This window comes from Solanum lycopersicum, chromosome 3 (genome assembly GCF_036512215.1).
Source record: "Solanum lycopersicum chromosome 3, SLM_r2.1".
In the NCBI taxonomy this organism is placed as follows: domain Eukaryota; kingdom Viridiplantae; phylum Streptophyta; class Magnoliopsida; order Solanales; family Solanaceae; genus Solanum; species Solanum lycopersicum.
In genome coordinates, this window is record NC_090802.1 from 29,610,284 (window position 1) to 29,634,949 (window position 24,666).

Here is a 24,666-nt window from a genome sequence, read left to right on the forward strand (position 1 = left end):
TTTAAATTTTCTGCAAATTTAACTGTATGATTGTGATGAAAGCTAAGAAGAGGTTTGTCTACGACCTCTGAGAGATTAACGACGTCGGTCTCATCTGCGGTCTAGATTTTGGCTGTGACAGCATTACTTTTCATATATTTTATATGCGATGAACGATACGGAAGGTCTTGTACAAGACCTCCGAGAGGTCAAGTACACCAGTTGCACTCCGAGAGAGCCATATCGTCTAGGTTATGGTCTTGAGATGTGAGTGCCACCCAAAAACACATTGTTGAGTTTTTAGTTGCAACTACAAACCCAATAAGTAAAACCACAACCACTAGGTGAAATCACCATTAAAATACATCTAGCCTATCAGCAAATAAGAGGGAACAAGAATAATAACTCATATTTGTTAAATCACACCCCAAGAATGGGGATTTTTAGACACACATCAAGCAATAACAAATTACACCTAAAATGATAATGAAATCAAATGGGTATAAGAAATTTAATGTTAATATGAGCAAATGATGAAAATAGAGAAGAGCCACTTCAAACTTGGGGAAGATGAAACCCTTGCTTCTTCAAGTCTCCCACAAAAACCCTTTCCAAACTTGAGAGAAAAAATAAAAAACTAAGTAATAATAATGCTTGTACTTCCTAAAAATAACGCCTACAACTATTATTTATTTATTTCAATTTAAGTGTTGATGCGGACCATTCGACAAGGTGACTCGTGATCGTCCAATGACTTGGTGATTCTCCTTTCCTCCGGTTCATCGCCTTTTGTGCTTCGAGTTTAGCATGTTTGTGTCATGGATCATTGGGCGGTACATATATGCTTTGTGGAACTGATCGGCGATATTCCAAATGATCCTGTCATTGCCTTTCGATTCACTTCCTTCTGGGCTTCGGGTATTGGAACAAAGGGATGATGGCGAGGCTCAACTTCAACTATTACATTTTTTTCAGCCCTTTTGTTCTTTTTTTGTGCGTAAATGTCCGTGCTTCCACTAAAACATAAATACATGAAACATAAGAGTTTTCATCATATATTGAGACAAAATAAGCATTTGAGGACACTATTCCTATAAACATAAATCCCTAAATGTGTCAAATTGGTGGACTCATCATCACCCCCAACTTAAACTTTTGTTTTTCCTCAAGTAAAACTTATTTTAGCATTTCAAATAGGATGTCTAAAACAGTCCTACACAAGTCTCAATTATGAATATGCACAATAAGACTCAAACTACTCATGCAAAAATCACTTGTGTACTCAAAGATTCAAGTTATGACACACCATTACCAAAGATTTTCATGCTCACAATACTAGCTACTAATGCAAGTTAAAGTTAAACAACAGTATAAAAATGTCCTCACATAAACAATGGTTCCATATTCACACACAAAAGTTAATCATTTTAAGATGAGGAATCAGATGCAACACTTACTCAAAAAGATGAACACAATGCATGTTTTTACCCATAGGGTTGCCCTTATTTTCCTATATACTTTGGATTGGCTTAGTCAATATTAAAAAGGTCTTTCTAAGGCTTGTAATGGGTCTGAGTGCAAAGGTATGTCCATTTAGTCTTAGTGATTAAAAATCCTCGTGAACTCTGGAGCTCACAAACACTTCCGCTCCTCCACCTTTTTCTACAAATTTTCTTTTAGTGCTTCTGAGTCATCCTATTATTTCACTCCATGGATTGCTTTGAATTCCAAATTTTTTATGGACCTTTATCCCATAATATTTATTTTTCATTCTTTTTCTTTTCTTTTTTTGTCTTTTTTTTTCTCTTTTTTTACATAGAGGGTTGCCATATTATTTGTAGCACCGTGAGTTAAGGAGACTTTTCTTGAAATTTTTGTCTTCTCCTTTTCCATTTAACCACAACCCCAACTTAATCTTTGGGATATTCACTAAATCACAAAAAAGGATAAGGCTCAAGGGCAGGTAGGTCACAAAGTAGGTGTATGTCAAATTTGGCTCACACTTTTTAAAATTTCCTAAGATCATTTCAAGAGAACACCTTTCTAATGCAATCAGACTAACTAGGAAAATCATAGGTTCATTCATACATGTTTCATACTAATCTCATCAAACACGGCATCGATACTAAAGCCAAATAAAACTACACACTTTCTTTAGTGTGCAATAATCATGACAAGAGAAATCAATTTGATACATGGTTAATCATATCGATATGCAAAGAGTTCACATATTCCCTATGTAACTTCATTTGGTCTCATTCATTCATATTTTTTAGGTTGAGAGGACTATTCAAAGTCATCGGTATTAATCAAAACTGAGACTTAACTTTCTATGAAAATAACCACCTTCAATACAAGAAGTGGCAAATATTTTCAAAAACTGAAAATTTTTGGAAGGTCAAAATCATTTGCAGTTAAAAACATAAAGGATTTATATCAATAAATCACAAAGCAGTTTGAAAACACAATAAAAATAGACAACCCAATTGTATAAGAAAAACACAAATATGTGTATCAAACAAGCAATATGAGCCTCATCCCACCATAAATAAAAAAGAAAATATTTATCCTCAAATATATCAAAATGATCCAAAGTTCAACTCAAAGAAAGATAGAGATAGGCATAGAGAGTAATCTTGGTTAAGTAGTTCCTTCTAGTTGAGCCCTTCAACAGATATAGCATTCAGCTTAAGGTATGGTTGGAACGTTGGATGTTGTCGAGTTATTCATTAATATTTGTACAACTTTTTTAGCGATCGAATCCGCCCGTCGTCAACTCACATTCTCGAATGATACATTTGTTATCTTTTTCTGTGTTTACTTGTAAATTATCTTGTTTGTTCCCATTAGGTGGCAACTTTAACTTCTGAATTGTTTAGCGCATCGCCAAATATATTTGTACTTCATCAAGTTTTAAAGAACTGCTTAGCAAACTTGGATGTTCCCATGACGTGATTCATCGGGGTCGTCGATCTAGTAGGTGATTCACAGTAATATTGTTAAGATCATCGGGTTTTACGAACTCAAAGTTTTGAAGATACCTTTATTTAAATGGGAAAATAGAATTGACCGTCGGTGTCTTTGGTGGCTCACCAACTAGATCTACTTCTTGCCATTCTGCACCTTCACAGAACCTACCACATTTCTATCTATAAAACTAAGACACTATCATTTTCTTAATATGCAAACAAAATATAATGATGGCTTTTGGGTTGCATACCAAAAAAATCCTGAGTTAACGTCGCGTAACGACGAAAGTCAAAAACTACTCTTCATCCTTGGAATCACCCATGGTGTAATTAGGTGAATCCTCGGTGAACAGAGGATAGTGACATGCCATCAAATGGGTAATTTGTGCATCCTCCAGCTGAATGGTCATGGATTTCTAAGTAGTTACTTCATTTAGCATGTCAGTGTTTTCCTTCATGTCATTCAGTTTCTTGTCATGCTCGTCAAGTTTGTGCTGGAGCAGTGAAGGGGTATCGTCACTTTTCACACTCTCATGACACTTACTATGTTTACGCTCTCGAAGGCAGAAGTTCTTGTACTTTTCCCTGGCTTGCTCTTCCAATCCCATCACCCATTTGGATAGAACATCTACGTGTACCACCAGTTTATCCCATTTGTACTTCTTTTGAGCCTCTTTGTCGGTTTAAGCCATTCAATCAAGTAGTGTCACAACAACTTGTAGGGTTGGCTCAGCATTCCACCTTCAAAAGGTGCTCAGGTATGCTTTTATTTTGAGGTTTGAGACCCCGATAGAAGCAATCCATTAGTGTCTTACAAGGTATTTCATGAGATGGGAAAGTCTACAAAAAGTTCTTTGAACATTATCTATAGTTCCAGAATTGCATTTCTCCTACCTATTTGAACAATATCCTTGAGGTTTAATAACTTTAGGAGAGGATTATATGTGTGATATACATAGTGCTCGTTCATGTTTGTTTTCCTGCGTTGCTGTTCAAGCAACCAAAACAAAACTACAACTACGATTAGTAAAACCAAAATTAAGGAAAACAAGAGTTCAAATTAACTACATTTTCACATAACACCACTCCGCGGTAGTGACGCCATTTTGATGCTTATCGTGACCAACAACACTAGCCTAGTGTATAAATGTCTACGAGGATCGATAGTTTAGTGACCCAATGAGGGTTGGGGTCCTGTACCAAGGTAGAGATTTTGAGAAGATGTAGTCAATTAGAATTTTATTTTAATTAGTCATAGATAAAGATATTAACGAATAAACTATTGTAAATCAAAGGGGTGAAACCAAAGTGTCAATTATCAAAAGGAGGTTTTGTCACAAGTATAGTAAATCAACAAAAGTAACAATAAAAAAATCATTTTCGGGGAGAACATCGTTGTGTGTGACCACAAAATACATTGTGATTTGTAGTTAGGTACATGCTTTCGGTAGAAATTTTGAAAGATAATGGTGACTAGGTTAAGCTTTTGATGAAAGTAAGTTCCCTCTTGGGAAACTTACTCCGTTCAAATGCATTCGTATCAGACACCCATTTTCCCCATGAAGGACAACCTACGCCTTACCCCACTCACTCTCTCGAGCTAAGTGTTAGAACATGGGGCTTGGCCTCACCCTTCCGTACTGAACCTCATGTCAACCTAATCCTTAGGCAACCAGTCTAGTAGTCTTGGTTTCACGACCTCTCTCTCAGGCAAGCCGAATACACGTGGTTAAATTTAAAGTTGAAACTACGAACCCATTAATTTAAACCATAATCCCTAGGTGAAATCACCATTAAATACATCTAATATATCTGCAAACAAGGCCCATCAAAAATATCAACTCATATTTGCTAAATCACACCCCAAGAATTGGGGGGTTTATCTACTCATCAAGCAATAACAAATTATACCTAAAATGATAATGAAATCAAATGGTATAAGAATTTAAACATTAATATGAGTGAATGAAGAAGGATAGAGAAGACCCACTTCCTACTTGGGGAAGATGAAACCATTTGATCTTCAAGTCTCCCAAAAACCCTCTATAAACTTAAGAGAAAATATAAACACTAAAGTTTTAAAAAGTGAAAAAATTAATAATAATGTCCTGACTACCTAAAAATAACAACTAAAACTAGTATTTATAGATTTCACATTGAGTATTGGGCGGACCTTTCGACAAGGTAAGTCGCGATCACCAAATGACATGGTGATACTCCCTTCTTTTGATTCATTACCTTTTGTTCTTTGCCTTCAACATGTTTGTGTCATGGATTATTAGGTTGTATATCTATTATTGTTACACCCATAAATCACACCCTAGAATATATGACACTCTCGGAGTGTGTACTTGACCTCTCGGAGGTCTTTTACAAACCATTTGACATCATTCATTGCATACATGTAAACTTTTCACAAGAAATATCTTAAAACATCTTTCATATAAAAATCATACGAAAATACTAAGTCTCAACATATGCCAATCTTACACTCAAGAATACTTGGGACACGGCCCATATAATACAAATATAGAACTAAATTAGTGTATTATAGTACTTTGGATAAAAGAAGTGTAAAGATAGTTATATTCTCGATTCAAGTGAGGACATACTTCAACTTTTTTTGAAAGAATCCTAGATTCCAAGATTTGCTTAAAGACACTTCTCACCTTCTTTCTACACATTTAGATATAACAAAATGTATGGAATTAGTACAATGCATGTACTAAGTATAGAATAATGCATAAAATCATGAGAAACGGACATTTATGAGAAACATTCTCTTTTTGATTAAAACTTCATATCAAAAGTATATGAACCACATTTAAGCAACAAACATCACATTTAGGAAACATTACAAATTATACTCAATTTATACCAAAATCATAGTAAGTATAAAATCATAGTAACCTTACAGTGAATGCACACTGACTTCACTATAACTTTACCTATAACTCACACATCACAAAATAGTATCAACAACACCTTCGAAGCACATAAACATGAGATACTCTTACCAAAGGTGATTCTAAGGCTCACTTCGGTGAGTCATGAAGAGACCGCCCATACAATCCCTTCACACACACCTAAAAGATTCTTTACACCAACTAAAATAACATCATTCTCACTCCCCATCATATTATACATATAATATGACATTCTCCTCACAAAGGGTATCAAAAGACTTACTTAAGTTATTCAAGAAGAGAACACCCATTTCCCCTCTCCAAGATTACATTAATTATCCTTTAATCATGCTTACTTTATCAATTTACTTTCCCTATCTAGCGTTATTCTTAAGACATCCCTTTGTAAGACATGAAGTGACTATTTCTATGCCCCCTTCATAACTTAATCAGACAACCTTTAAACTACTCTAGGTAAGTACTTATTCATTAACATGCTTTTCTAACTTAAGTCATCAAGTAAGTCTTGGAGAAGACCTAGGAACTCACTCATTAATATCTTCAAAGCCTAATTGTGCAACGTCTAGATAGTGTCCCATACCACTACATAAACATCATAGACCTTATCAAACACTAGTAGGTACCCCATATGATAGGAATAGACAATAGAAGACATAGACCATACTAACTATACATGGAATCCAAAGTCATGAACCTACTTTGATGGTGGGTTGTTCTACGGTCAAATGGTATAACTAGGACACATTCCATGTAGCAACCTAGTTAAGGAATATGAAGGGTTTCTTTGTACTCTAGCTTGATCCTTACCTTGATCTACTTCCCAAACCATACTCACTCAGTGCTAGCATTTGTTCTCGTAGAGTATTTCAAAAAAGGAGTACATGAATATTTTCCGTATCTAGTTCACAACTCAATCACATTACACCTTGCCAAAAAGGATCCACTAAGGCTACCTACAATGGTGAAGAGGATAGCTCAATTAAATCCCTTAGGATGATTTCATGTTGTTCTAGCATGTCCACCCTAAGTTTACCATTCACACAAGAATGATACCATTACGACTTTAGACTTCAAGGATATCATAACCTTCCAACTAGGTTGAAGGTTCCACATAATGACCTTCTTAACTATGTTTAAGGTCACATATCAATCACACATACAAGACTAAGTATATTTAACATACTAAGTCAAGAACTCATATTCTGATTCTACATGTATCATGTAAGGGACACAAGTCTACCAAAATAAGACATACTCATACTTCACCATATCATGTATAGCATATCATTCAAGAATCACATAGGAGTAACTAATGTCATATATAGGTTACCCTGTCCACTACTATAGTATCATCAATATAAGTATCACAAGTATCATATAATATATCAAGAAACATCATACTTCAACATCAAGTGATGCACCTAATAAGTAAACTATAGTCTACTAGAGACCCACATCATCAACTAGAGGGACTCATTCTTTGACTCCACATAAACACATAAGTCATATAAACTCTCACAATAATCACATATTCAAACTATCAGATAAAATAATTGTAATACATAAAGTAATGTCGATGAGGCCACATTGATTAACAATTCATAAAGTTATGCCGACATGGCCACACAATTCACATGTATAGCACATAAAATCGCAACCATAAGTGGACCATACAAACATCATCATCATCTAAGAAGTAGACTACATATTATAGAGAATTTTAGGTCAACATATCATTGATCCAATCCTCACATTTAAATCCACAGATAACTCAACCAACACATTACTCGAAGGCCCTTACGAATGGTCATGATCATCAAATCAATCAAATCATTACAATACATAAGAATCAAGGAGAATACAACATGAAGTTATGAAATTATGGTATCCAACTAACAATTCTAGCATGATCCAAAAAATTATTCAATAGTCCTAATCAAAATACATAAGAATTCAATTACATTAATAAATAATCAACTCACCCACTAGGTAGTCAAATTTAGAGCACATCAATTAATTGTTTCATAGAGAATTATATAATTAACAAAAATTCAATCAATATACAATGATTCAAAACATTTTATGCAAGAACCCACGGATAGATTACAAAATTGGACAAGTTCATCTTTTAAAGACTTTAGAATTCACTTTGAAGATTGGCTCCTTGAATAAAAGAGATTCAAGGATGAAGGTCATACCTTAATTGATACTAGACCACGAATTTGATGAAGAATTGATGAAGAATCACCTAAGAAATATTCAATACAAGATCTATCTTGAGTTTTATCTCCAATGGAGTTCTAGAGAGTTCTTGGAGATTTTGGGTTTTTATTTGGAATAATGAATTCATCTAGGTGTTTAATACTTGTAGAACTATTTATAATATCCAAAATAACTATTAGGAATTGTCCTTATAATTATTTGGACCAAAGTCACATCTTCTCACTTCTAAGTTTGACGTTGATGTTCAGCTTTCACTTGGTTAACAAGTTCTACAATGTCTCTCTTCATCCCATTCTACCAATAGACATCCCGCTAAATACCCTATATCTTGGTGGCTCCTAATGAATGGAATACTACAAACTATGAACTTATGACAAGATAAATTACCTTATGTAATTGGGATTTCGCACATAAATGACCTTCATATCTAAGTACACCATCTTCCCTTGGGAGAAAGCCTGAAAGGATTTCTTAAGTATCACTTATTTAAAGTCAACAAAAAATAAATAATGACCTTTTTTGGCTTTCATATCTATCACTAAAGATGATTCCGAGCTGTTGTGAACCATAGAACCACCCTTTGTAGAGTCCAGTAATCGAACACCTTATCATGACAATCTCTGAACACTTCGAACTCACTCTTTCTTTTCTTTTCCACTATGACCGACACTTCCCATTGATTACCAACTAAGAGCATTTGACACCACATTTTTCATTCCGGGGTGATACAGAACACCTCTTATCATAATCAATTACTAGTTAAAGTCACCTTCTTTGGCAGAGATTTAGATCATTCTGATTAAACACATACTGCAAACTCTGTTGGTCAGTAAACACATCTACATTCACACCATACAAATAATTCCTCTAAATCTTTAAGTCAAAAACAATCGGCGCTAGTTCGATTCATGCATATCATAATTCATTTCATATATCTTGAGTTTTCTTGAGGCATAGGCAATTACTTTTCCATTTTTCGTAAGTACATACTCCAACCCAATTCTTGAGGAATCACAATAAACCACTAAACTATCTCTCCCTTCCAGTAAAGTCAACACATGAGAGGAAGTAAGTCTATTTTTCGTTACTTGGGAACTCTTCTAACATGTATCGGACAATATGAACTTAGCTTTCTTTTGAGTTAAATACGTCATAGGAGAGGTTCTTGAAGTGAATACCTCAATAAACCTTTCATAGTAACTAGAAGAACTCAAGAAACATGTAATATCTGAAGGGGTTACAAGTCTAGGATAACTCTTGACTGCATCTGTCTTCTTAGGATCTACCTCAATACCTTTACTTGAAACAATATGGCCCAGGAAATCTATGTAAACTTCACAATGATTTTTTAGTCCTTAAGTATTTCCAACACGTTCATCAAATTCTCAACAATTGTATTCTCACCTCTCGAATAGATCACTATATCATCAATGAACACAATCACAGACATGTCACAGTATTGTCTAAACACCCTATTAATCAAATCCATAAACATCGTCGGAACATTAATCAACCCAAACGACAAAGTCATAATGACCACACCGATTTTGAAAATCCTTTTTCAGAATATCATCCTCTTTCACCCTCAATTGGTGATTACTCAACCTATGATCAATCTTGGAAAAGTAACTTCCTCCTCGAAGTTGGTTAAATTAATCATCTATCCTTAAAATAGGATACTTATTAGAATTGGTTAAATTATTTAGGTTACCATAGTAAATAAACATACAAAGAGATCTTTCTAACAAACAAAATTGCAGCACCCCATAGAGAGATACTCGATCGAATTAAACCCTTATCAAACAATTCCTTCAATTATTCTTTCAACTACTTAACTTATGCCTGAGCCATATGGGGTAAGGAAGAATCGAAATACGTTGTGTATTTGGGAGAAGGTCAAACAAAAGTATATTTCCCTTTCAGGAGAAATACTTGAAAAATTTTCTGGAAACACATTCAAAAACTCATTAACAACAGGCTTCGACTCTAGAATAGGGGTTTCAAAATCTATATCTTTCACCTTAACTAGAGGTAAATGCAACCCTAAGAAATAATCTTTCTAGCTCTAAGATAAGAGATAATTTGACTCTTAGGCATAGAATTTCCCCCTTCCCACTCTAGGTTAGGCTCATTTTGGAAATTAAACTTGACTACACGAGTTCTACGATCAAAAAACTACAACATAAGTGGAACCAATCCATAACAAATATGCCATCAAAGGTTAGCATATAAAACTCTATCAAGTAAACAAGAGTAACTCTAAGGGACAAGGAAACGGGACATATTCTATAGACATTCTTACCCAAAATAGATCCACCAATAGGAGTAGTGACCGAAAAACAATCAAACAACACATTTGGAAGCAAATAAAACCTCATAGCAAAATATGTTGTATCAAAAGACAAGGTAGCAGCGTAATCAACTAAAGAAGGTACATCAAGTTGGGAAACTTTCAACATACTAGAAACCACATCACGAAAAACATCTTCGTCCACAAGTCTGAAGTGCATAAAATCGGTTTTCCTTAGGAGCATTGGAACCCAAAAGATTAGGAGGAGTGTGCTTTCCCTCTTTTCCTTTAACAATAATCATGGTCAATCCATCATTTTAAGGCCACTCTTACAACAATTGAAAAGTGGTTCTTTCCACACCTAGTATAGCTACATATGGGCAATGTAGATCTACTATCATTACCTCCTTAAGGATTACGTTTAGACACCCTATCTTAGTTGAACCTAGGAGTAACAAGAGGAACCTTGACCGAAAAACCATTATCAAAATTTAGGACAAGTATGCCTATCAGACTTTGCATGAGAGAAATTACTTTCTCCAATCTTATTCTTTTTAGTATCCATAGACTTGTCCTTTAGTTTCTCCTATTAAATCTATAAGGCATGAATCATTAAACAAGAGATGTACATGTAATTAATGAGAATAGTAGAGACTCTTTAACCATCATTTTGGATACACACGGAACGAATTTAGTCATCTTTTCCCTTGAATTAACAACTATTATGTTGGAGCATACTTAGAAAATTGAATGAACTATACAAGATATTCTCTCACACTCATACTCCCTTTTCTATGTTTGGAAAAATAAAGAACTTTGGCTTCCCTCATCTCAAAGGGAAAGAAACTATTAATAAAAGTGGAGCTAAACTTCTCCCAATAAAAAAGACCTGCCCTCTCCACCTGTATCACTCCCATGATCAGCAAAACCTTATAAACCTCATCAACAAACTTTTAAGGGTATTTTCAATCTCAGAACCATTAAACTCTTGAGAATTCATCCGAGTAAAGTCCCTCACTCTAGATGTTATCGTACCAATATTTGGGTTCGTAGGAATTGGAACCTCTTTGTTTGCTTGAGACTTCACGGCTTGAACCAACACTTGAAAAACATCCCTAAATATCGGATTAGTCACTTTATGGGAAAAAGGATCAACTGAAACTTGACGAGAATGAATTAAGCTTCTTATTCCTAATTCTCTCTCACATCCCTTCTAGTGTAAGCTCTTCGAGGAGACATATCACGTAGAGCATGTGATAGGTATTCCTAGAGAGCTTATACAGTTAAATTCTATCACAAGACATTAGAGTAATGAAAGAAGTAGAATTTCCTAAACGTCTTGTAGTCTATCGTTCATAAATGTAGTGAACTTCATACTTATGAACAAAACTCTACTCGGTGTGGCTTATATCATATCCTAATACCTTTCTAAATCTTGTGTTCTGATGCAAAGTTTATCATTACAAAGGGGTACCCCCTAGATGTAACATGGTGTATACGACCCCTAAGGACCCATAGAATCTACTTTGCATTAATAACATAATAAAGAGAACAATAGAAGTAAAACAATAGTTGAAGTCCAGTATGTTTTACAAAGGAAAAGTTGAAGTCTAAAACACTTGTCTCAATAGGAATATAGTACAATAGAATGAAATTGGTCCTAGCCCATTGTCACATCCTGAAATCACACCCTAGAAATTAGGGTCAATCTCGGATTGCGACCGGCGTACTTGACCTCTCGGAGGTCCTGTGCAAGCCGTTACATATCAGTCATCGCATATACATAATGAAAAGTAGTGCGGAATTAAAAATTTTCACAAAATATTTCATAGTCTTAAAACTCTCTTCATATAAAATCATAGGAAATACTAAAAATCAATCTCATAAAACTTAAGATACGAGAATACTTGAGACACGGCCCACACATCAAAATATAGAAATACTTAGTCTATTATAATACTTCGAAATAAAAGACATAAAGGACATCCACATATGCCCTCGAGTCAATTGAGGACATACTTCGACTTCACTTAAATAAAGCTACGATCCAAGTCTTGCTTACTAAATGCTTCTCACCTACCAACTACTATAGAGATAGATAAACGCGTGGAATTAGTACAACGACATGTACTAAGTATGGCATAATGCATAAAATCTTGAAAACATACATTTATTGGAAATATACATCTTTTCATTTAAAAATCAGATCATAATCATAAGAAAAACATTTATCAACTCATAAACACATAAGAAAACATTTAAGCATAGCACATTTATGAAGCGATTTTACAGTAGCTTCACTTCACTGTACAATGAAGTTCTTCAGTGTTACAGTGAAGTTGCTTCCTTCACCCAAGATATCTTCTAGCATGTAATTATCCCAGTAAAAGCTATCTTAAGTCTCACTTAAGCAACAAAAAGAGAGACCGCCCATACACCCTCTTTAAGCATGCCTAAACAATCCTCAAGACTCCATATAATGGGACATATACATATTTACAAGACATCAAACATATGAACATATAGATAATATGAAATTCTCTTACCAAAGACTATTAAAAACATATTTCAGTAAATCAAGAAGATAACGTCTATGATTGACCTCTTCAATATTACCTAAATAATCCTTAAGACTACCTAAGTTTAAATCATGCCCACAAAATCAATATATGCCCTAACTAGAGTCATTATTATGACCGATCAAGGTAAGATACAAAGTACCCACTCCTATGACCCCTTCACACCTTAACTAGACAATCCTTAACTACTCTAGATAAGTACTTATTCGTTTAATATACTTTCTTACTTAACTTAAGTCATTACATTCATTAGTTCACATAGGATACATTCAACACATAAAGGACATTCAAGTAAAGGTCTTGGACAAGACTTAGGACTCTCACTAACACCTTCAAAGTTATTGTGCAATGTCTAGATAGAGTCCCATACCACCACCTAAACCTCATAGGACTTCTGTAATGCTAGTAGGTATCCCATATGATTAGAATAGGCAATAACCGACACAGACCATGATATCAAAGCATGGAATCCGAAGTTCTAACCTACTCCGATGAGGGTGTTCTACTTGCAATTGGTAGAAGTTGGACACATCCCATGTAGACACATGGTAAAGGAATATGAAGGGAACTTTTTTGTAATCTAGTACTAGAACTACTTCCATTACCATACTCACTTCGGTAGCCTTGGGTACTAACTTGGTTCCTTCCTAAAGGACCCTTGTATGGTCCTTGGGGATAGTTGCCCAGACGTTTCCAATCCAAACATGCTCGTATACGAGTTAGGACCTCTCACGTGAATTTCATTCAAAATGAACATATAAAACTCAACGAAACATGCCTAGACACACAAGGTCGTTTCAAGGAAAACCTTTCAAATGTTCTTGAGCGTTTGACCTCCAAAGTCCACAAAACATGAGATACAACCTATATACATTATTATAACTCACTTAAGGACCTTATAACTTCATAAATCACACATAAACATATAAAACCGCATATGAGGCACATAGGGGACTTAGTGGTCGAACGTCTTAGTCGTCCCTTGGTGTTTCAATTCTAAATCACCTAACTATTAGACACTGCATCAATACCACATTATAGAACGATTTATGACCTTAGACCATCATGAACAACGTGTTAGGCTCTAGTTCACCTAAGTCATTTCAACGATCTTACATTTTCCCTATTTGGACAACATTCGTCATCGAATGACACTTGCCACTATCTGAACACTTTCAAGAATAGAGATACAATTAGCAGCTCTTAACCATACCACATAACACATAATAAAGAATAAAACATCAATTTCACATTATCTAGAAATTCACAACACAACAAGACACTAGAAGACATTATATAACTCATCATGCTACAAAACACACATGCTTTATTTCAAATAAGAAAAACTCATTTTACATTCAATATTATACTTATATATTAGCCCTTACAGTGATTTTATGCAACTTTTTCAAAATTGCAACTTTTAGGCAATTCATGATGGAAACACGCTAATATGCAAGGTAACATCATATAAACACGTGATACAACATAATCATAACTTCATAAAATACACAATGCAAAAATTTAATGAAATTCAATTTCAACAAAGCTCCTAAATATCATGCAACATGCTTCTATGACTTTATATCCCATCTACTAACAATACTCACCCACTTATAAGGAACTCATATCACTTAAAATAGAAAGGCAAGGACATACCCTCATCATCTTCACCACCATCCGGCTTCTCTCCTATAATCCGAAGTGCATAGAAACTCTTCTTATATGGAGCATCATCCTTTGGAACATTAGGAGCATCTTTCTTACTCTTTCTTCCTCTAGAAGCAATGCTAGGACAATCTTTCACATTGTGTCCTTCCTTATCACAACCATAGAAACTCTCGGTACCCCTTAGACACTCTCCATAATGCCTCTTTCCATAAGCAACACATGTAGGTTATCCATTTCTAGAAACACCTCCTTTCTCCAATTTCACCTTAGCACTCCTAGGTTTTTCTTGAGTTTCAGACCTCTTTTGGAACCTAGTTTGATCTTGATCACTAGAACTACCTCTTTTTAAGTTTCTAGACATCCTTTTAAGTTTAGACTCTTCAACTGATTGGGCATACACCACGAGTCTAGTTGGGGTCACATCATCATGTAACATCGGCGTACGGCATTCCTCCTTCACTAGATCAGCGACACCCGTCACAAAATAACTCATCTCATCCCTCGGATTTGATACAGGGGAGGGGGAATATCTAGATACCATAGAGAACTTCAAAGACTATTCCTCAACACTCATATGGAATCCGAAGTTCTAACCTACTTCGATGAGGGTGTTCTACTTGCTAATTGTAGAACTTGGAAATATCCCATGTAGGTACATGGTTAAGGAATATGAAGGGCATGTTTTGTAATCTAGTATCATTCTTTAACTAGAACTACTTCCCTTACCATACTCACTCGTTGATAGCCTTTGCTCTGATAGAGTAATTTACACTTAATGTTCATATAAAAGAGTTCTATATCGAGTTGATAACCCAATCACATTTACCCTACCAAAGCAAAGTCTGTTAGGTATACCTCACAATGGCGACAAAACGCTCATCATGACTTTCCTAAGGTTTGATATGATGTCGTTCCATAAAATCAACCATATGTCTATCATTCCTTTACTTTGAAGGATACCATCTGGGATTTCGACTTCAACATTCATAACCTTACCACTAGGATCAAGGTTTCACATATAAGACCCTCTTAACATCATTTAAGGTCATATATCACAAATATATTCAAGACTAAGATACTTTATCATCCTAAGTCAATACATCTAATATTCACATTCATACATGCATCAAGTGAGGAACGCAAGTCAACCAAGACAAGACACAACATACTTCACCTTAACTCATATTACATGTCCTTCTAGAAACACATAGACATAACCATATAATCTTTAAGACATCCTATGAACTATCATATTATCATTAATATGACCATCATAGACTCATATAGTCTTGTAGAGATAAGCATACATCAACCCTTATACAATACACACAAAGCCACATTAATAGTCTAACATGATCACCTAGAAATATCAATCGAAGAAGTCACTATACTTTCACATTACTTATCATGTAGGGATACATTATCATACTTCACATAATCATCATAACACTTCAAGTAGTTTTCAAAAAGTCCATGATCATCATATTACTTAAAATAACGCCGACAAGGCCACATCAATTGTAAGTAAAGCACATAACACCACCACCATAAGTGAACCATACCAATAAAAATAAAATTGAATTCTTGTTAACATAAAATAAAGTAAATAGGGCAGCGTACCACCACTAAATCCTCAACACCTCTATTTGATGCTAAATCAACCAATTCAACACCATAAGGCCCTTACTAATGGTCATGAACAATAATCCAATACGATTATAACAATAATAAATGAAACTAAGTAAATTTACTATATATTTATTAATATAATACAACCTAGATATAAATTGAACACAATTCTTGCATCATTAGATAACACATAGGAATGTACAATAGAATTCATAAACATTATGTCAATAAAAAGTAACCCATAACTTAGTCAAAAACTAGGGTTCATCCAATTCATGTGCTCATTGGTTAATTTAGTCAAAATCATCTAATTAATTACAATTCAATCTATAATCCATTTTTAAAAACCATTAATGCAAGAACCCATGCATAGATCATAAATTTGTACAATTCAACTTTGAAAACTTTAGAAAACATCTTTGAAAGTTGGGCTCCTTAATGAATAGAGTTTCACGGGTAAAAATGCATACATAAATGAAGATAATTCTTCATTTGTATTAAGAATCTCCACTCAAACCTCCAATATCAATCCCTCCCTTTAATTTTGGCTCCAGTGGAGTTCTACGGAATTTCTAAGGAAATTATAGATTTTGATTTTGAAGAATGAAATACTTTAAGTGTTTTAGCCTTATAAACATAGTTAAAATACCTCAATTACCCTTAAGGAACCTCCAATACTCTTTTTCGGAAGTGGGGTGAATTTACAAGTTCACCCCTCACTTGGCAGTGAACTGCACGCAAGGGCTACCTCACAGACGGTTGCCAAACGATAGCCCGTCCTTTGACCAACGAACCGTCCTTTTATTCTGTGGTCTGGGACTAAGGATGGTAGTTGTCCTATATTCTCCCATGGCTAAGTAACAAATGAATGGACCCCCCAGCGGGGCGTCGACTGACCCACTGGGCATCGATCGCCCCCGTGGTTTGGGCAGTCTTGGGCACCAACTTGGGTCCTTCCTCAAGGACCCTTGGATGGTCCTTGTGTATATTTTCCCACATGTTTCCAACCAAATCATGATATTATATACAATTTTAGGACATATCACGTGAATTTTATCCAAAACGAACACGTAAAACTCGACGAAATATGCCTAGACACATCACGTCATTTCAAGGCAAATCTTTCGAACGTCAAGAACATTTGAACTCCAAACTCCACGAAACTTGACACACTGCCTATATACACTATATTAACTAAATTAAGGACCTTATAACTTTATGAATCATACATAAACACATAAAACCACATATGAGGCACATAGGTGACTTAGTCGTTGAATGTCTTAGTCGTCCCTTGACGTTTCACTTCCAAATCACCTAAACTCTTAGACACTGACTCAATACAACATTATAGACCTATTAAGGACCTTAAACCATCATGACCAACATGTTAGGCTCTTGTTCACCTAATTCATTTTCGGGATCTTACACCCATACATCATGTCCAAAGCTAGAAATACAATAAGGAAACTAAAAAAAATGAAAATCTTTCATTGTACCATGAAGAGTCACCTAAGCTCGGGAATTTTAAATCAATCAGTAGCTAAGAAATTGAGAAACCTAACTATAGAACCCCACATTTTTAGAAATACAGGCAAGAGTATGTATTAGTACAAAACAATGTACTAAGTATAATATCTATGCATAAGATATTTATATCATTTAAAAGAGGACATTCCATGATATGCAAATGACCAACCTAAAACATGATATAAAAGGGTTAGAATACATAAGTCATAAATCATGGTAAATGCAACATAACCAGATTAAAATCTTTGAAAACATATGCAATACTTTTTTAAATAACCTTAATTAATTATTAATGTGGAATGTATTTTTACCCTACATAGAGACCGTGTGAGCTATAACATTATCCCCAGTATCTCCAACAAGGAAAAAGTATTATCCCACTTGCCAAGGTAAGGAACATAACTTCTAGCATAGGAGGATATACTAGATAATGTCTATATATACAATATTCCTATAGGGGCACATCGGTAAGGTATAAGGAGAATACTTCCAGAAACCCAACCTCTACTAACGAGAGAGATTTCATCTAAATATCTTGTCGATGCTAAGCATAAATCTATCGGAATAATCATTTCTTACAGGTTCTTACTATCCATGGAAGGGAATTTTATATTTCCAATCCAACCTAAGTCATTTCCCATGGAAATATATAATAGAATAACTAATCCAATCTAGGTCTCATTAGGATAACTCTTAATCTTTGATTCAATTAGGTGAGAAGACCATTATATCTTAGAACCCTTTATTATGCGACAAAACCTTTCACATCATGCTTCTTTGTGTATATGAGAAAATCCTTTCAGTAACACATCAACATCATTATTATTTACAATTCACACTCAAAGCATCCGTAAAACATTTACACAGATTTCATGCATAATTTCATAATTTACCTTTCAAGGTTCAAACCCCACTTTCAATCATCAACATTTAGAAAACATGGATTAGATATAGATTTCATCATAAATTCATTTAATTCTCTCAAGATATTCTAGATTTCATAAAACTCTTCTGTTATAATCAAAATACTACAACATTTGATCATAACTTTAAAACACGGGGATTACATGGGTTCATGGGAAATCATTATAAAATCATATTATTTCATCAGCTCATGCATGAAAGATCATAATTAAATAATTCAAATCAACATTTACAAAAAAACATGACTTAGGAAAAAACCCTTAATTAAATTGGGGATATCTATCTTCGAAAATAAAGGAATTTGAGAACTCTGTGAATGGAAGGAATCCATGAAGTAAAACCATCATACCTACAAGCCAATTGATAATCTTCAATGGAGGAGTTGAGACTTGACATGAAACCTAGGTTGAATCTTTCTTTTTCAAGTTTTCTAGAGAGAGATATTATTGAGAGAAAGAACTTGATTTCTTTTTGTGATTTTTAGAGAATTATTTCTTTTGGGAAATTTGGGGGCAAATATCACTTATATAGGGGGTCTTTGTGAAGTGTAAAATGACATAGTATAGCGATAAAATAATAAGGTAATACCAACTACCCCTGAACTTAACTGTCAGTTCACGACCCGCATCCACTAATTAACTGACCAAGGGCAGACCGACTGCCCCTCGATGGTTGTCAGTAACTTTCTTTTGGGAGTCTGGACCACAGATCGTCGATCACAGACATTAGAACCACACCCCGTTAGTTGGTTTGGGACGCGGTTCCAATTGTCTAAACCCATTTTTGGGTTCCCTTCAATGGGACACACCTACAGTCCATGGTCACATTCACAAGCCATGGGTGGCCCTCTTGTTGGGCTCCTGCAATTTCTAGAAAACTAATTTTTTGTCCTTTTTTGGATCTAGGGTATTATAATTATCCTACTTATTCAATAGATATCAATTATCAAAAGTAGTACACACAATACATTAAATTCTAACACTAAAAATATGAATAAGGTTAATACAAGATAAAAAGATATAATATATAGTGTATATTATAGAATAATGAAAAATACCTTAGCCCCTAAGGCTAAAATGATAACAAATAAAAGTGTTTCCATGATCATTGAAACAAATCATAACCATAATAACTTCATTGTCCCAAAGATGATATCACGGGATGATGTATTGCAAAAGATGATTCGTACTTGTGATCCGTAACGGACGCTGAAGTTGAAAAAGAAAATTCAAATATTGTCCAAGTAATTCATTTTCCAGACGGATCAATAGATTTAAATTTATATGATCCCAATCTTCCAGTCAATTTTGTTCAAGTAGAAGATTGTCATTTTTTTTACCTTCTTTCTCCCTAACCAATAATGAAGAGGAAATATCCTAAGAAGATATAGATAAAAAAAAACTAAAGGGGATCGATTTCTATTATAAAAAATCCTAAACTAGAATATGAACTTAGGAATTCTAAACCCATAAAATCTACAATTCCCACAGATATTAAAATTAAAGGAGTAAGAGACTCATTATGGATGATTAGATTTTATGAAATATTTCATCTAGTTATTAAATATTAAGACAAACTATGGACCTATCAAAAGAATTCATTTAAAAATGTTATATACAAATATATTTTTATTAGAAAGAAACCTTTAGAGATCAATGGTTCAATGATATGAAAAGATTAAAATATAAAATAGAAATTTTTAGATGGTTTGGAAGCAGAGGAAAATGAGACGACCAAAATGAGTCGTTAAATATGTTTGTTAATAAAACATATGCTACAAACCATAAAGTAGTTGAGTCTACAATTCCCCTATTAGAATAAATTACTTCACGAATAGAGGGTAAAGTAATTACCGCATCACCCTTTAAGATGGATATAATAGATAAAAAAAAAGGTGATCCAACAAATAAGGATATAAATAATATACAACAATAAAATAATTGTGCAAATCAACTATTTTATGTGGTGTCTAATGAAATCATAGGAGTTAATAATAAATCAAATATTAAGGATAAATCAAGTTCTTTTTACAGGATAAAAATAAGAATGTAAAAATTCACCCAATATTTAAATTATTTGAATTTTTTAAAGACAGATTTCCTAACTTTGAACAAAAGCTTGAAATTCATAATGAACTTATAGGAATAATTAATGAAAATTAAAATCCAAGGACATAAATATGTTTTCCGAAGTTAATGACAATGATATGAATAATTTAGGTTCTAATTATTCCATAAAAAAAATTATTACAATAGACCTTTCTTTCCGAATATTCAGTACGAAGAAAATAAATTTCTTTCTCAAACTTCACATAGTTGAAGGGAAATTGCTAAATGAAATATTGATGAACTTTTGAAACATCAAATATGTAATAAAATACATGAAATGGTTATGACCATTATGTCATATAAAATAAAAGAATTACTTGATGAACAGGTTGCTACATTAATTATCACCGGATTTACTGACACATTAAAAAAATTGTGGGACAACTACCTCACTGAAGATAATAGGCAAACGGTAATAAACACCACCACTATTAATCCTATAACTAAAGCCAAGTGTAAAGGGAAAACTATAGAAAATCAAATTTTCGAAGAATCCACTTGTAGCTTAATTTATAGCATAGCTAAACACTTTATAGGTGAACCTCAATTATTTCTAGATATAAGTTTAAAATTATTATATAATATATATTGTACTAAGTTAGATGACTTTACGTTGTACGAAGATATTTTCGTGGATTAAGTTATGATTCAAAAAGACTGCAATCACAACTATTGAAAACAAAATTTTATTACCAGTTTATCAATATTATTTGGTGAGAAGGTTATGATAAAAATTAAAAGATAGATTTGAAGGAAAATTTATTATAATCAACTAACCTATAATGACCCCATAAGTTTTATAAATATAAAGAATTAGAATTATGTACAAATATGAAACTTAATAATCAACTAAAGAAAGATAGTAAAATATCACAAATAGAATTGAAATTTTTTTTGCAAGACTTAAGTTATGTTAAACTAGCCGCACCATTAAAATAGGCTTCTAAAGGAACTAAAAGGAGCCATGAGAATTACCAGAAATCAGAAACACCCTGTCATTACAAAAAGAGTTCCAAAATATCTAACCATGTCTATAGTAAAAATAGATTCAAAACAAACAATTCTTAAAGGTATTGGTGCTGTGGAAAAATACAAGAAAAAGATTGCCCGACCACTAATAAAAGAAAAGATAAAATTAGTATGTTTGACTTAAAAGAAGAAGTCAACAATAAATTATATTCTATTCTAGAACATATTGAAAACAAGTCTTCCGATGATGAAAATCTTAGCAATGATGATTAACTAAACATAGCTGCAGTTTGATAATAGTAAGTCATCAAACCCTTGAAAATGCGATAGTACAATTTGTACCTACAAAAATTACTCCATAAATGTTATCACTAGTTGTAATAAGAAAATATTATTTGATATGATAGATCATATCAAAGACCCTGATTTTAAGAAAAAAATGCTTAATTGCCTTAAGGGATTTAATTCTTCATAAACAATCTGATGATAACAAAACTATTAAACCGTTTGATATGAAAAGTGATTTATTTAAATTAAAACAACCGATTAAATTTGAAACAACTTTAGAAAGCATTTATGCAGAATTGTTACAAATAAATTATATTAGGCAAATACTTAACACCCTCGAAACTGAAACAACTACTAATAAAATATTAAATTATCTACCATATAATAAAGAACAAGAAATATATAAATTCAAACCTGGAGAAAAATAAAAAGAAGAAGAGTCTCTTGAAGAACTACTATCTAAATTAGGAATTAATGCATTTACAGTCATAAGAACGCAAAAGTACCTATAACATTAATTATACATAAAAAGTATTTCATTCATAAAATTTCGTTATTTGGTACAATCGCAAATCAAAATTGCATTATTGAAGATTAGTCCCATATAAGTATCTAGATAAACGTACTATCCGATTTTCTACAATAGAGGAAAATTTTCAAATAAATTATAAACTCCATAGGTCACACAGGCAATGATTGAATGGGTTTCATGAATTATTTTATGGTAACCTAGGATATAAATGAAGAAATAAAATTAGGTATTTCATTCACCACCCAAATAAAGCATTGTATTGCCAAATACATGGAATTCATACAAGTATGCTAGGAAAGAATCTTATATTTCCCTACCTAAGCAGTATGTCAAAAGGTGAGTAATTTCATAAAATATAAAAATATGTTAAAAATAATTTACTTTCACACCACGAAAATTATACAATAAAAATTATTAGACCTTCTCCTCCTAGATTTTACTTAGCCTTCTTTGTTATAGCACTATGAATTACTCAATTTCCAAATAATCTAAACAATGACTACAATTCAACTAAATATATTTTTTTTATAAAAGTTATACATTTTTTAGATGGAAAATTTTCTCATCCAACTTTTATTTTCAAATAAGGGGAGGAAACCTTCCAAAAACTTTAACAAAAGGTTTTTTAGGGAAATAATGAGACAGGGAATAAGACCTGGATGGCTCCCATTACCGAAGTTCATACCAAAAGAAAAAATGAAAAGATCATTTTATGCAGAAGAACAAACAAAATCATAAGATATATACATTCATTTCCTTCTACAAAAATATACTATACCTTCAACATTAAAATAATATATAACTAGCTCAACCAACAACGACTTCATTATGTTTATCAAGTAAATTCATCTTTCTCATCAATAAAAGTAATTTAATCCAAAAAAAAGACAATTACGTAATAAAACTTGCAGAGATATACTCACAAGCAAATCTAGCTACCACTTTTCAAAATTAAAGGGAAAAATTACTCAAATAAAAAATAGTTTAAGTTAACAATGTCATTAGGTACTGCCAATTACTGCACTTTATAAACAATGTGGGAGTTTTTGAAATTTAGGACTCCCTAAAGACCTATTACACCAACAAAAATTATGTGGATCCGGAAGATGCCTTCAAAGACTCGGAGGTATTATGATTTTATTTTAGCGGATATCGATACGGTAGAAATTAAGCATATATCCAAGAAAAGAATCCTTATAGTATACAATATTAAAAGTACACAATCAAAAAAAAATTGATCCCCTATAAATGGTTTGTAGATCATCTAATTGGTATGATTATAAAGTAGCTTGGTATAATTTTATTTTTATTAGAACAAACACCCACACTTGGTTTATAAAATATTCAAAAGAAATGAAAAACATTAATTCCCGATGGTTTTACGAATGGTGGACTCAGTTCGGAGGAAATAAACGGGTATTATCAACTCAATATCAAACGCATTATGAAAAATTTCAGGTAGAGAGGAATATATCTACCTTATAAGAAAATATTAAATTGTGCATGTTTTTTACTTCTAAAAGGATCTCTTATTCATTATTTTGCCCTTCATCATTCATGAATTTAGTTAATCAAGCATTTAACTAAAATCAATAAAATAAAGGATAGCGCCAATGGTCCAAAATGATAGGTTAGTATCAAGTTTATTTCGTCGGAGGGATCTAAACCACACACAAAGAAAAATTAGATCGCTGGATAATTATTATTTTTATCTAGATAATCCAATAGGTTATTGACGTCCATTTTATCATGATAACTTAGATCATTAATCATGACCTTAAGTTTATGAATGCGTTTTTTCTAACACCCCAGAAAATTTTTGAGCGAAGACTTGAACCATCCTTCGTAGTGAGTAAGTTTTTGCTAAGGAATTTGAAATTTATTTAGTATTAAGTACAGGTCAATATATGTAGAACCTTAAGTTCCAAGAGAAACCTAAGAGAAAAACACTCAAGTCATTCCTAACTTATGGTCAACTTCAAATGACCATAAATTTTAGTACAGAATTAGTTATGAGATCCATAAGATATTGAATTAAAGCCCTTAGA

The 24,666-nt window shown here is 33.2% G+C and overlaps 1 long non-coding RNA gene across 1 annotated transcript; it reads right to left on the reverse strand.

Annotated features, from left to right (window-relative positions):
• Positions 1-376: 376 nt before the first annotated feature.
• LOC109119774 (uncharacterized) lies at positions 377-19,205 on the reverse strand. The gene is made up of 2 exons (XR_002027198.3): positions 19,071-19,205; positions 377-995 (listed from the first exon to the last, which is right to left on the reverse strand). It is a non-coding gene; the product is annotated as an uncharacterized lncRNA (long non-coding RNA).
• Positions 19,206-24,666: the final 5,461 nt, after the last annotated feature.